This window comes from Falco naumanni, chromosome W (assembly GCF_017639655.2).
Source record: "Falco naumanni isolate bFalNau1 chromosome W, bFalNau1.pat, whole genome shotgun sequence".
NCBI lineage: Eukaryota > Metazoa > Chordata > Aves > Falconiformes > Falconidae > Falco > Falco naumanni.
Genome location: NC_054079.1, coordinates 22,685,269 through 22,698,000, shown reverse-complemented (window position 1 = coordinate 22,698,000; position 12,732 = coordinate 22,685,269). Strand labels below are relative to the sequence as shown.

The window sequence follows — 12,732 nt, the reverse complement described above, 5'->3', positions numbered from 1 at the left end:
CTCTGGCTCTGGGGGATTTACTGAATTCTTAATGAACTTGAGAAAGAGGGGAGATGCTGGCTTTGCAGTTAGTCTGTGGTTTTAAATAAGCACATAAACTTCTGACAAGCTGTAGTTGCTATAAGCAGGATTTTTGGCACTGAGCATTTCTCTCATCCAGCTGGAAAACAAAACAAAAGTCAGTTGTTAGTGAGGCAATGTTAATGCATTCATCTTTGCATCCCTTTAGAACTAACAAACCAACATGAAGCCCTTTAAAAGCGTAAATTAATCTGCAGGACAGTAAAATGAAGCATCGCCATAGCTGGTGCATCGCAGCTCTGCCTTTAAGAGATGCAGCTTATTTAACCAAAACATGATGTTACTTTGCATTTGAAGGGTCAATGACAAATCAAAATTTAATCCAGGCTCTCAGCTTGTACTGAAGTGATATTTTTTATTTTTTTATTGCATCGCAGCAGTCTCCCATGACAATCAGCAGTAGTTCTTGTCCTAATGATGTCATCGTTCAGTCTCCCCGCCTCTACCAGGGGAGATTATTATTCACTGGCAACTGCCTTTGCTTGCATTTTCTACTGAAGACAGGCTGTGTTTATTCATCTGCTGTGCATTTGCTTTGTTTGATTTGCCAGGGTTTTACATATATTGTGTGCATATGGATGTTCCTCTGATTATATAGAGAAAATGAAGACTGCTGTGGCTGATGGGGGAACTGAATGGTTTGTTCACCAAGCATGTAACACGTTTCATTTTGGTAGCATGTTTATAAACATGCTGTATTTTAACTGGGTGATCTCGTTGCCTCTGTGGAAGTGAGGTTATAAAGACACATGCTGAAGTCCTCATGTCTAGTGAAAAACATGGCCTCAGTAGCTCATGGAAAAAGTTTATCACTGACATAGAACTGCTGAACTAGAGCCATTTGTGAAGAGATAAGAGAGAAGTATTACACTTGATGCAGAAACACTAGACTAAATGGGGCTAGATTCACTTTGAATGAAGCAATTTTTAAAATATGGTTTAAAGGGAAAAAAAAATTAAACGTATTTCTGAAGAGACAAAACCAAACCAAAATCGCTGTTGTTGCACTTGGGCGGGTGAAACATCATGAGGTGTGTCTGAATCAAATATATTAGCGTTGAACAATGTTTTGAATAACAAACTTTGCTGGTCATGGTAACAGCTGTAATGGAATATATTTGTGGTGTGTGCGAATCTACGCTAAATGAACACGATCAAAGTGAGGAAGGACACAGTTAAGTTTCTGCAAATAATCTTAGCTCAGCCTTGGGCATGCAACATTAATATTTTTCCCCCTAAGGATTCCTTATCTTCTGTAATAGTCATGCTGGGGATTTAAGAGACAGTTTTTGTGTGCAACACAAATCAAAAGTGTCAGCATACTCTAAGTGATTTCACAGTGTGAAGGCAAAAATGGGCAAGCCTCAAGTGCATATGCAAGGCTCTAAGAAACACAAGCGTGAAGCGCAGTTTTCTTCTCTTGTTTGTGACCCAGCATAGATACATGTATATTTACCACACGTGGAGGGGAAATGCATTCCCTGTTTCTTCATTGGCATCACCCCCCACCCCCCCACCAAGGAAATTCTTATCTGAGCTATTTTGTCTTCAGAGTCACGGCTGAATGTAGCGAGCAGTTTGCTTTATGGGTACAATAAACATAAAAGTCTATAAAATAACTGATGTGCCTTTTGGTAAGTATGCAGCAACGGGGGCCACTACAGGTTGAGTTGGCATATTGCAGGTAAAACAGCGGGGCGGGGGAAAGAAAGGTATCTTCATTAAATTCAGATCTATTTTCAGAAATAGACTTTGGGTTTTGGGTTGTGATGGGAAGGGTGGCGAGAGAAGAAAGCTTTTTTAAAAAGAAAAGTTGATGTTGGTGCTTCTCTGTCTTTTAGGAACATACATTCTGACAACTGCCCTGCTGCCCCTCCTGGAAAAAGAAGCTGATGCCAGAGTGGTGAGTCTGCTATGCTGTTGAAAAGTGGTGTTTTACTGTTCTTACTTTCTGGTTTGTGACAGCATTTCTTTGACTGTGCTAGCAATACAGGATTAGTTATAATGCTGTAAGCATCTTGAGAAACCTCTGTGATTTTGCTAACACCCTCCTTCTCCAAGGTAAAACTCCTGCCCACAACCCTCCACCCCTCATTGCAAATCAGAGTACAAAACACTTCCTTTGGAAACTTCCCCTTTTACTTTCCCTGGGGCAAGGCATCTCCTGCAGCGTAGTGCAAAATTTCTATAATAGGAGTATAGGCTTAAAAGAACCTCACAGGTCTTGGCATAAAGTAGGACAGTGGATACTTCTTTTTTAAATGAAATTTTCGAAGTTTTGTACAATCTTTTGTTTCCTAATTATATAATTTGTTAATAAAAATATATAATAATTTTAACAATTTGATAAATGATAAACATATAAACTACAAATAGTGCTATCCTGCTATTTTCTTTCTCCTGATTACTTTTCAAAAGGAAGGAGCACGAAGTTCCCTGGAGGAGTCAACACCACTTTGAATGAAAATCACTTTCTAAAAAATATTTTTTCTTCCACCTCATTTCCAGGTATGTTCCACACACGAGCGCAAGCATAGTGCTAAGAGTGTGCAGAAGAATCCTGCTCCCTAGGGACTTCCAAATATGGCCTGAAGATAACATTACATGCATGAGCAAAATTGTGGGGAGTTCCTGGTTTTGCTTTTCATTCATTTGCTTTTCATTCATTTGATTACAGATAACTGTCTCTTCTGGGGGCATGCTAGTTCAAAAATTAAACTTATCTGACTTGCAGTCAGAAAACGGGACATTTGATGGAACTATGGTGTATGCACAAAACAAGGTACGGTCCATGGTTTTGAAAACAAAGCCCAGCACTTGTTTGCTAGGCAGCTTATACCATCTGCTTTGCAAAAAGCCTGACATTCACTGTTGCTTTCCCATTGCATCCAATTCGTGCAGAGATGCACCAGCAATAATATTCAGGAGTATGATGGCATGCACCTGTGAGTGCATACCATCTTGCACAGAGAACATGGCTAGACTTGAATTTGATTTGATATAAGTCTCAAGGGGGAAAACTGTCTTGTGCTGACAAACCCTTTCTGCTTCTTAGTTCTTACCGACACTCTGCAGCAAGTAGATGTGGTCAGTAAAAGCAGTGTAACCACTTTAAAAGTAAGCTTGTGGCCAGGATATGGATTGCAATGACCATGGTGGTCTCTGAAAAAATTATCCAATAAATTCAATCAGGATGAGCAAGGGTATATTTTCTGCTATATATAAACATCCTGGTATTTACAGCACATTGGGTGTAGCTTATCTCCTTGGGAACTAACTTGGTGGGCAGGCTATTGAACTTGATACTAGTCTGGCTCTTTTTGCTCTGTTCTAGAGATAGCAAGTTGTCTTGACAGAACAATGGGCAAAAGCTTGCAGAAACATCCATTTCTCTGTTATGCATCCTGGCTGGGCAGACACTCCAGGTAACATCTGCTTGACACTATATTTTTTTTTCGTTTCTGGATTAGTCTAAAAGCAAAGAGAAAAGAAATTTTCTGGTAGATTTCTCCAACAGGTGCAGTGATGTCTTGGCTCCACACTGGTGTCTGAAGTAGTTTTGTACCCCCTTGGTAGCTCTGTTCTGTAGTGTCTGCTATCTGTCTATATCCAGAGAATAATAATGGATAACGAATGGTTCCAGCCCCGCACAAATGCACAGCAGAGCCATAGTGCTTTAAGCTAACCTCTAAGTTACATTTGTAGTGGGACTGTTAAACACACAGAACTTCTGCTTTTGTAAGTACCAACGTGCAGACATTGGGAATTTGCAAGGGCATACAGGAAAATGGAGTATGCACCACTGTGCAAGCCCTGTTCCTCTCCTTTTCCTCTGAACATTTACTGCCATCAAGAAGCAGTGTTTGGCCAGACAGTCCTTTGTCTGAGCTGCAGCTGTTCTTCAGTGACTGTGTCTCAGCAGGAAGGCTGGCATCAGTTATCCAGTATGCGGGGTGCATTCTGCAATATGTTACCAGCCCCTAACACCCAAACTTTGGATGCAGACCAGCAATCTGATCTCTAGGTCTTTTCTAGGGATGCAGTTCCCCAGATTTGCTTCTGACAGCAGAAACGTTTTCCCTGGCTACTTTATACTTGAAGACTGCCCTTTCCAACTAAATATCCTAGTATTTATTTTTCTTTGAAATATATTTATTTTTGCAGATCAGATCCTCTGTGAATTTCAAACCTAATGAACCATAAAGGTATTCCACCTTAAAGTTCAAGGACTCTCCAACCTCCAAAAATAAACAGCTCAGGGGATGGGCTTTCAATCATCACCTGTTGGACAAAATAAAAAGAAACCAGAGTTTAAACATGAATTATGTAGTTGGTTTAGGTACTGTTCACCATACAGGTTTTAAATACAATGCTGCAACTGGTTTCCTAAAACTGTTGAGGAAATAAGAGCTAAAAATCCTGTTAGAATACTTGGGTTTTTGGTATTTCTGTTTCTCCCTTGTCTTACATCTTTGCAGTTTAGAATGGACTAGGCTCAGAAACCTCTCACTGATCTTATTCTCAGCTCCTACTAGTTTTATCCCTGTAATTTGACCCAAACAACTGGTGGATCATTTGGCAGTTTAGCCCTATTCCACCACAAGTCATTGTAGTCCTAGCTATGGGGAAATACTTTTTTTCTTTCATAAACTCCTGAGATGCCTTCTCTTTCTCCTACGTTCACAATTTCAATTTTAAGCTGCTTTAAAAAAAAAATAAAAAATCAAGTGTCTTGCATGGCATACCACCATTCTGGTGTTATTTCTTCTAGCTGTGAGATCATCAATGCCAGATTTCTACCAGAAGATGAAAAATACCCTGCGCACAGAGGCCCAGGGAGCTGATACTGTTGTATGGTTGGCAGTATCTGAAGCAACAAAGTTACTGAGTGGCTTATTCTTCCAAGGTAAGTTGGCATTGTTTTACATTGCGAAGCAGTGGAGATCCCTAAGCTGCCTGAACTGTAGGATCCCCATCTGGCTTGGAAGGTGATGAAAGGTCAACCAGGCAACCATTGTTCAAAGGATAAAGCATTTCTTCAAATCGGTCCAAGACTAAAGGTTTAAGTGAGCATTGTGCAGCCAGAGAACAGCTGTGTTATGTTCCTGGGTTTGTCCTCTAAAGTAGCTGATGGAGACTTAAAGCATTTCTTTAGGGAGGGTTGGGATTTTTTAAATGAAAATGGCTGTACACAGGTCTGTGCCAAGGTAAAGTGAATCACAGCAGTCAAACAGCATCTTTTATGATGCTGGGAAACTAGCATCCTTCTCACAGAGCACTGGGGGTTGGCTTTGCTCTTCTTCCTACTGTTTCATGCTAGTTAAAACTGCCAATTCCCCCTTTCTCCAGTCCTGGGCAGGGACTTGAGCACAGTGGCGTTTCTGGCACTCTAAGCTTAGGGAATGGAAAAAATAGGGCAGAGCCTTTCTTTTCTCCCAGGCAGATGACAGACATCTTAGTAGAAGCAGCTGTAGGCATAGATGTCTTAATGGTCATGCAGGTCAGTCCAGAAGGAGAAAAGAAAGCGCAGGTTAATTGCTTACAGAAGCCCAGTACTTTTGTTGGATGTGGCACTCAAATCCTGATTCACTGAATTTCTAGGCAGAGCATGCAGGAAGCTCAGACCCTGGTTCCAGAGTTGGTTTGACTTTGTCCCATCTGTCCCCTCCCAGGTAGTCACAGTGTTGTTTGACAGATATTTAACCAGACCTCTTTCATGTCATCATGTGGTGCATGCAGAAAACCCACATCCCAGCTGGTCAGTCTTCTTTGTAGAACCAGGCTTTGCCTTTTTCAAACTCCTATCACCTTCTTCTGGTCCTAATGCTCCTGCTCAGTTGCTCTCTCTCTAGGTCATAATTCCACCAGGCTCTTGCTTTTGGTCTTTGTCTACCCCCAGCTTCAGTAAACAGGGAACGTGCCTTGGCTCTTCAGCTATAGCTATTGACTCTTGAGAGCTTTGGCCTTGTCATGACTGCTCTTGAGGCTGCAAGAGAAGTCCTGTGCCTATGTCCTGTGCTTCTCAAAGAGTGATGAAGTCAGTTATTTCTCTCTCCTACTGCTCTTTGGAAGCCACAGCTTACTATGGGCTGCCTTCAGGCTCAGTAAAGGACTTTGTGAGCAGGAGCACTTTACCACAGTCTGCTCTTCTGGTCCTTGACGGCCATTTCCTGAATCAGTCAAACCTTCCCTCCATTTCCTCCATTCTTTTATTCTGTTCCCTTTAAGTGCAAACCAAAGCCAGCAATTTTTTTTTCCTGAGGAAAAAAAAAAGGGAAGTGAGAACATGACTCGTACAACCAGAATTCTCTGCATCTGCCAAAATAAATAAAAAATGTTTGACAGAGTTCTCCTTTCCAAAGACTAGAAGCATCTTCTCTGTGATTCTGAACTTGGCTTCCACACATAGCTCCCAAACTAGCAAGAGCTACTGGAAGCAGGTAGGAAGCAGTTTATATTCTGTGTGATGGAGAAGGGAACATTCCTCTGAGTGTTTCCCTCTCCTCAGTTTTCCATGAGCAGAGGTTTCATGGCTTGTGCAGCCAGTTACAACATTTACTCTTAAGAGAGCAAACAGCTTTGCTCCCCTGGGAAGCCTGATATGTTTTCAGAGAAATCTGCTGCCCAATGTTGCAACCACTTGTTCTTTTAGTCTCAGCTGGCTACTGCAGAAGTTGGGCTTATTTAATAGACTAACAGTGCTGCACGGGTACTCTGACCATTGTTTCATAGACACCTAAGAGCACTGTTATAATGTTCCCGGGCTCTAGATACCAGGTTTTTCAGAGAAAAATCCCTTTGAATGGATGGTGATACAGCTATATTTACACAGACTGAGGAGTATGAGATTTGGAGAACCAAGCAAAGCATCAAACTGAGCAAATTTGGTCACACGTCTTTCTATTGGATACCTGTTACTTAAGGCAATTGAGCAATTAGCTGAAGTTCTTTAGTATTTAGAATTTAGCTGTTATTTTTAAGGATGAAAGTAAGTATTTTAAGATTGAAAATAATCCAGACTACAAAATCCCAGCTGGAGAATTTGTGTAGCACCAGAAACTTTACCTAGGAGGCAAGGAAAAACTTGCTGCCAAAGCATCCTCTGCCTGCAACAGCAATCTCAACTTCTTGGCCTTTGTCTACAGGAGTTGGACTAGTGATAGAGCATGTGTAACACCGCAACCAGTCCTTCCTTCATCTATACTGTCCTTAGCTGCAAATGAGGTCTTGCTCCCCAGTCTAAGTTGTGTTTGTCTAAAGGACAATCATTTTAGTTCCAGGAGACAAATGAAATTAGTTTCATTTCTGGTTTAGAAGATATACTTAACTAAAATTGTTTACAGATACCTAGAAGGTACATTTCATGGCTTGCAGACCATCAGGTATGTTTTGGCACTATAAGGCCTAGCAGAAAAATCTCCAGAAGAGGTAGTTAAATGTCACCATAAGGATTTTTTGTTGTTGTTTTGTTTTGGTCTTCCAGACAGGCAACCAGTCCCTACGCACTTACCCCTGGCAAGCACCCACAGTCCACCTGAGGATGAGGAGAAGCTAATGGAGGTGCTGGAAGAGCTCTCCCAGAAGTTTTAAATCTACTTCTCCAGGAACTTAGTGTTACTGCTGATACAGTAAAGCTCACAATGTAACAGTACTGTAGCGCGGAGGGGAAGCAGGATGCCATGGGCCTAAAATAAATTAGGTTCAGGTTTTCACATCATGGGGGAAGAGTGGTGTCTGTGCCATTTTTTCTTCTGCTGTGGAGATTCTCTCCCATTGTGAATATGCATATGCTGTGTCAAGACACAGTAAGGTTGTGTTCTTTGATTTGGAAGAAAAAATGGAAGGCATTAAAATAAACTCTAAGGCTTTGTGAAGTTACCCGCAATCATTTAAAACACCACAGAGAAATAGAGGAGCGTACCTTCAGTAGCCCTTGTGAAGGACTTCATGAAAGAAGTAGTAGATGTTTTAAACAGTGTTTAACCACTCTATTCACAGGTTGGTGGCTTCCTTCACTGTGTGGGGGTGACTGGGCTCTAACTTGTAACTGGGAAGGCAGGAGCTCTTGTATTGCCTGCTTAATTTAAATGGAAGGACTCCTCACGGCCTTCAGTTTCTATAAATCAATGCTGGTATGCAGAAGTGATCTGCTTCCTCATGTTTAAACAGAAAGAATTTAGGAATGCTGCCAAATGCTTTCCACATTATGAAGCCAGGCTGAATATTATCCCATTTATGTCAAGACCCCATGAAGTAGGATGTTTCAACATATCCCACACCCAGGCATGGCTGGATCCAGTGGAGAAATGGCTCCATGATTCCAGGCATGAAACGAAGTAACTACTAAGCTGTATGTGCTGACCACTTCTGTGAAAGATCAAAGGGACTTGCTTTATCATTCTGAATGGATTAAGAGGGAGAAGGGAACATTGTGGGGCACAGGTTCTAGAGGAGTCCACCTCCTGACAGGAGGGCTGTATTTTGTCTGGAACTGTTCATTTCCAGACACAGAAGATGGGATTTGTCTTACCTGACCTGTGGACATTTGAATTACTCATTAGGATTCTTATTAAATCAATAGAGAGAAAACTGGCTTTTTCACAGTAATTTACTGGATCTAGTTTAAGAAACAACGCCTACATTCGTGCATCTTTCTACCGATGGTGAAGACAGTCAGCTCAGACCAAGACGTTCAGGTAGGATTCATTTTGTGTTACATATTTCACATTTACTGCAAAGCCAAGGCTATTAACAAAAATAGTGATTAACACATTATCTCCTGAACTGAGTGTGTTTGCTAGCAAACTGCATACAGAACCAACCAAGCTGCACTGTTGTTTTGCACAAGGCTGTGGACCTTAGACACAAACATAACATAGGCATTCTTGAGCCCTCTGCAGTGACTGGTAGCTAAAGGCCCTGCTGATGGGCAGAAGAGAACTGTTACGTCTGCTTTACACATTTTAGTTTCCCCAAAGTTATCCTACTGGCTGGCAGCATTTACTCATTATACAAAGACATACTATTAAGCATCAGTTTAGAAAAAAACTTTTTTTTTCAGCCTATTATCAGTCTCCTTGGAAATAGCGGCTTTACTGTCAGAGAGGCCCTGAAATAAGTTTTCCCATGATAAGCAGTGCTGAGACAAGTGGGCTGTCATAGCTCTTCCTGAAGAGGCTGGATCAGCATTCCAATGATTGCTTCATTTTAGAAACTTAACTCCTCACGCTGCAGTGAAAGAAAACAACAGCAAGGCTTGGACAGATGTTTATTTCCTAGAAGTCCAGTATTAACATTTCATATGGTTCAAACTGTTAAATACAGTTGCTGAAAACAAGAGTGTGGCTGGAAGCATATATAGTAACTACACTTCTCAATCCAGTAGCCCCAAGGACTAATAAAAACATTTGCATTATTATTTAAGTCAAGTTGCTTCTCTGCTCTGCAGTATAGAAGAGAAGTTTAATGACTGGTATTTAAATAGTTCATAAAAATAACCAATAGTGCACATGTTATATATATAAAACATTTTAGTCCACATTCTGTATTGATGTATTTGAATAGGCTATTGTCTTTTTAGTCACAGCTTAAAAACAGAGTCAAAGGTATGAAAACTGCTTTAATCAAAGTTTGGTCACAGTGTAAAAGAGCCAGATACTATGGTTTAAGAGCACTTGTGATTTAAAAATAATTAAAACACAGAACAGCAACTAGAAACAAAACCCAGAGCCTCCCACACTTTGGTACTGTGGTCCCAATGATGCTTTATTTCGGCAAGAAATTTATTTCCCACAAGAGCAAACGCAGCATGTAGCTGTAAAGCCAGTGAGGTGCTTTGTGTTAATGCAATTTAGAATGACTTGTACCTGCGTGTAAGCACATACTTTTAGTGCCACCTATGAAATTTTAGGGGCAAGAGAACAATGGCATCTAGTGACAGATGACCAAAAATAGAAGGTGGCACAAGTTCTTGCTCAGCAGTGCATACTGAGGACTTCAGTACACATCTGGTGTCTAGGAGCCAAGCAACAAGCACAGCAGCTGTTCTTGCTGCCCTTCACTTTCCATACTCAGCCCAACACTTGTGTCAGCTTTCAGGCTTATATGACTCTGACCTCAGTCGTTTAATTATTCCCATTCTGAAGGCTTTTGCATTTTTCTTCATTTTTTGAAGTCACCTAGTTGGAAGGTTTTTGCTCAAAGAAAGAGGAATGTAGCGTCACAGACCACATATAAAGTAGTGTCCCCATGTCCTGAGGGAAAGACATGGCCCATCAACAGCGCAGTGGGCACTGGCTGCAGTGATGTGGGGGTTGCTGAAACGTTTCTCAGTCTTGGGTGAAAATGTTAGGAGGTCAGTGTAACAGAGAGCAGGCAATTTTGTCAACTGCATTTCCTCTTCTCCCAAGTTCCATTTCTGGGCTGTGTTTACTCTTTGTAAAAAAAACAAAATAAAACAACTTGTGATTGATTAAAGGTATGAACAATTGTTTGTTGCCTGCCTCTGAATAGCAGGGCATTCCCACATACACCTCATTATTTTGAAGTAAACTGTAAATACCAACTGTTTGCATTTGTACCAACACACTCTCCAGCTTCTGTGCTGTCCTGACTCCCCCCACTTACACTGTTCCACTCACTGGGAACAAGTTGCAGGCAGCCCCTTCCTGTTCAACAAGACTCAGGTGGGCTGTTTGAACATGCCCTGCCTGGCCTCAAAGAGGGGAGTTTTGCTATAGACTTCAGCGTAGACAGCCTTAAGTCAGTGCTGAAAAATGCAATGTAAACAATTTATTTGGTGAGACACAGACTTCAACCAGACATCTCAATTTTCAATTCAATTACTAATTGTATTTTTGGAATGCCAGAGCATTTTTTAAAGCCACAGCAGTAGCAGCAGTACTAGCTTTCATTAACCAACGTTTAACTCAAGTGAGCAGAGTGAACATGTATTCAGTACTTTCAATACTTAAAAGGGGCTTATGAGAAAGATGGGGACAAACTTTTTAGGGCTTGTAGCAATAGGACAAGGGGTAAGGGTTTTAAATTAAAAGAGGGTAGATTTAGACTAGATATTAGTGAAGAATTTCTTCCTGTGAGGGTGGTGAGACACTGGCACAGGTTGCCCAGAGAAGCTGTGGATGCCCCATCCCTGGCAGTGTTCAAGGCCAGGCTGGATGGGGCTTTGAGCAGCCTGGGCTAGTGGAAGGTGTCCCTGCCTGTGCAGGGGGGGTGGAACTAGATGGTCTTTAAGGTCCCTTCCAACCCAAACTGTTCTATGATTCATTCTGTTCTTTCAGAGAACAACCTGGTAGTCATTGACTCCAGTGGAAAAGGGTAGCTATAAACCAGTTCAATCTTTCAATCCCTTTTGCCCATGCCCTTCTTCTACTCCCTGTGTGTATTGCTGTCTCGCACACCCTGGAAAAATAAAGCACCCCTTCTCATGACACCAGATCCTACTTATCTAAAATTAGTGCTGGTCAGCATCCACCCACTGTCTTTTTAAAGAAGTTGTTATCACTTGGATGGCAGCAGGAAGCTTCAGATCTCTGACCTGAGCCAGGAGAATATTTCCCTGTTTGCCCACCCTAAGGCTTACGTCTTTTGTTTTGCTGAGAGGTAATTCTGGGTGCATTTGGGCAGACCCAGTGACTGATGACAGGAGATAATTTTGAAATGCAAATAAGTTGACTTGAAAACTCTGATCCTGCAGTCATCCTAACAGCACTGATCTAGGCAATGAGAGAAAGAAAGCATTGAAGAGGCTGGGAGTCTGATGGGCAGCAAGTGTAACAAAAACACTTTGGGGAGTAAAGCAACCAAATCAAAGAACTTCAATTTGTGAAGTAGGTCAGTATTTATGTTCCTCTCTCTAGAGGGAGCCATCAGATAAACGGTAGGAAAAAAAGATGTATTCCTGTGAAGGAAACTTGTTCTCTCTCAAGACAAAAGCTAATGCACAGCCTTACAAAGAGACACAGCGTCAGCCTGGCCAAAGGTCTTCAGCAGGCCGGGTTTTCAGCCTGCTGCCATGAGAAACAACTCAAACCTTTGCCATGCCAGCAGTGCCAGTGTTATTCATGGATAAAAGCATTGTCAGAACCAAGGCAGAATGGTAAAACTTACACTGGTGCAAACTTCACGGGGGGGAGCTCCCAGGAAGCGGTGGTTTCCTTGAATGGCTAAAAATCATCTTCCTGAGCTCCCTTTATTTTCCAGCTGAGACTCTGAAATCCACAGGAAGCCTTGGGGCAACGCAGAAAATTGTGCAATTCCTTGACTGCCCAAACACCTGGCTTCCTTTGGCTGCTCTCCCACTGCCAGGCGGTCAGAGCAGGAATTCATTGTGGCAAAAGAAGAATGCTGCTTGCCCATGTAACAGTCAGTTTTATGACAACTCCCAGAACAGGTAGGTGAACGGGTCGTCCAGTCAAAACTCAATAACTGAAATTCCCCTTTACAAATCAACACATACATCAAGAAGGAAAAAGTAATAGCCAGAAGCTGATAGAAATTAATTTAGTGGGGTTAAATTAGCACAATTCACTCAGTTACTGTTGGAGACACTTATTTACATAATGGAACAGAACTGGAAAGCATTACAATATAATTAGCAGAAAAGATGGTCAAATTGCTGAGTACTATTCC

At 41.6% G+C, this 12,732-nt stretch overlaps 1 pseudogene; it reads left to right on the top strand.

The window, feature by feature from the left end:
- LOC121080438 overlaps positions 1-7,955 on the top strand; it is a 34,868-nt pseudogene extending 26,913 nt beyond the window's left edge.
- Positions 7,956-12,732: the final 4,777 nt, after the last annotated feature.